This window comes from Eumetopias jubatus, unplaced genomic scaffold (genome assembly GCF_037043125.1).
Source record: "Eumetopias jubatus isolate StellerSeaLion01/CBP00866 unplaced genomic scaffold, mEumJub1_p1.0 scaffold_6, whole genome shotgun sequence".
NCBI classification, from domain to species: Eukaryota; Metazoa; Chordata; class Mammalia; order Carnivora; family Otariidae; genus Eumetopias; species Eumetopias jubatus.
The window spans coordinates 8,754,673-8,757,278 of NW_028274812.1; the positions used below are offsets into that span (position 1 = coordinate 8,754,673).

A 2,606-nucleotide genomic window follows, 5' to 3' on the forward strand; every position below is an offset into this window, starting at 1 on the left:
ATTTGAAAAAAGTAGTTGAGAGAAGACTTAATATCTGGAAAGCATTCTGATGGGTCCGTAAATGGTCAGAGCTGTTCCCCTCATGGATAGGGAGCAGAGTGAGTACATGTTTTGGGGGTCCACTTCACATTATTCAGCTTCTGCTGGTAGACAAAACAGGGATTATGTGGCAGTAATTTGGCAAAAAACACCCCTTCGTTTTCACTTCCGTGTTTAAAACATGGCTTCCTGGGGTGCCAGGTGGCTCAATTGGTTAAGCATCCAACTCTTGATTTTGGCTCAGGTCATGATCTCAGGGTGGTGAGATTGAGCCCTGTATCAGGGGCTCCATGCTGGGCATGGAGCCTGCTTGAGGATTGTCTCTCTCCCTCTCCCTCTGCCCCTCCCTATCCCCCACCCCTGCTCTCTTTCTCAAAAAAAATTTTTTTAAAAAACATGGCTTCTCAATTTGCAACAACGTGGATGGAACTGGAGGGTGTTATGCTGAGCAAAATAAGTCAATCAGAGAAAGACATGTATCATATGACCTCACCGATATGAGGAATTCTTAATCTCAGGAAACAAACTGAGGGTTGCTGGAGTGGGGCGGGGGAGGGATGGGGTGGCTGGGTGATAGACATTGGGGAGGGTATGTGCTATGGTGAGCGCTGTGAATTGTGCAAGACTGTTGAATCACAGATCTGTACCTCTGAAACAAATAAGGCAATATATGTTAAGAAAAAAAAAAAGAAGATAGGAGGGGAAGAATGAAGGGGGGGCATCGGAGGGGGAGACGAACCATGAGAGACGATGGACTCTGAAAAACAAACTGAGGGTTCTAGAGGAGAGGGGGCTGGGGGGATGGGTCAGCCTGGTGATGGGTATTAAAGAGGGCACGTTCTGCGTGGAGCACTGGGTGTTATGCACAAACAATGAATCATGGAACACTACATCAAAAACTAATGATGTAGGGCACCTGGGTGGTTCAGTTGGTTAAGCAACTGCCTTCGGCTCAGGTCATGATCCTGGATCGAGTCCCGCATCAGGCTCCCTGTTCAGCAGCAGGAAGTCTGCTTCTCCCTCTGACCCTCCCCCCTCTCATGCTCTCTCTATCTCATCCTCTCTCTCAAATAAATAAATAAAATCTTAAAAAAAAAAAACTAATGATGTAATGTATGGTGATTAACATAACAATAAAAATTTTTAAAAAAATGGCTTCTCAATTGTGCAGTGACTAAGGCCTGGTTTGGGGGAATTTCATGGATCGCTGGGCTTCCTGGGGTAGGAATCCATTCATCACTGAGGAGAGGGAAGGTATTATGGCCATGGGTCTGGGAGAGAACTTTGATAATATTTAACTTAAAGTGTTTTCTGTCTCTTGCTCAACATTTGTTAGATAATATGAACCCTGCTACCTCAGAGGAAGCAATATTTTTTTTACAAAAGGGAAATTGATCTTGAAAAATGGCACATTTAATTATAGGTCAGGATCTGAAATTTCCTGATCAAAACAAATCCGTATAGTAGTTTAAAAATTACAGGCATTTCCAGCTGTATTTGGTGTGGTGTTTTGGTTTTTTGTTTTGTTTTATTTTTTTTTTTAATGTGGAACCCTTCACGAATTTGGGTGTCATCCTTGCACAGGGGCCATGCTAATCTTCCCTGTATCGTTCCAGTTTTAGTATATGTGCTGCCAAAGTGAGCACTGTAATTGGTGTTCTATCGGCTCTCTTAAGGCAGGATTCAGGACATGTGCTGAGTCTCCCAGCTGAGCCAAGGGCCAGGTCTCCAGGGAGCTCATGAGCATGTCCACCACGTGGCCTTACCTTTTTCTCCCTGTCTTTGCATCTACCCGTCCACCAGCCCGTCTTCTTGTTCTTATGCATTTCCAAGTCAGCTGCAGACACCAGTGCCCTTCCTCCCTATGCACACCGTTCACTGGAGGTCAATGTTTGTGTTCTGTAAGCTGTCAGTCTCACTGCCCTGGATGCTGATGTTGTATGGCATTTTAAGAGAGCAGCTTATTTTGGGTTTTCAGGATGCAGATATAAGTCCACGGGATGCTGGACTGGAAACAAAGCAAAATGAAAGAATTGTTCTTTCTCTTCAGCAGCTGGGACACGGCTGCTGGACAAGCTTATCTTCTGTCTCTTCCTCCGGGTAGGATGAGTCCTTTCTTCGGAGGCTCCCTGACTTCTCAGGAAACTAGACCCTGGCAGCACCGTCCCTATCAGTCTTGAAGCCTGGGGATTCCCAGAGGTGAATATTATTGTTCAAAGAAGTGGTAGAAAATTATTGGGGGTTGGGATGAGGAGCGGCCTGGAGACAGTTGGAAGCAGCCTTTGTCACCAACACAGTCAGACCTAAGATGCGCCAAACCCTGGGCGGAGAGCTTGCAGTGTGTATCTGTACCGCCTCCGCCATGTTCTACCCACATCCTGTAATGGTCGCCTTTGTACAGACAAGATGAGTTGATGACCATGACCTTAACAGTTATGATACAGATGTATATAAACTGGCCAGGGGAAAGGTCAGGAAAGGTTTTTCTGGCAGAGATCATCTATGAGAAAGTGTATTTTATTTATTTATTTTTTTAAGGATTTTATTTATTTGTTTGACAGAGAGAG

The 2,606-nt window shown here is 45.0% G+C and overlaps 1 non-coding gene across 1 annotated transcript; it reads right to left on the reverse strand.

Annotated features, from left to right (window-relative positions):
• Window positions 1–1,578: 1,578 nt before the first annotated feature.
• Window positions 1,579–1,685, reverse strand: LOC114209363 (U6 spliceosomal RNA). Its single transcript, XR_003609338.1, has one exon. It is a non-coding gene; the product is annotated as a U6 spliceosomal RNA (small nuclear RNA).
• Window positions 1,686–2,606: the final 921 nt, after the last annotated feature.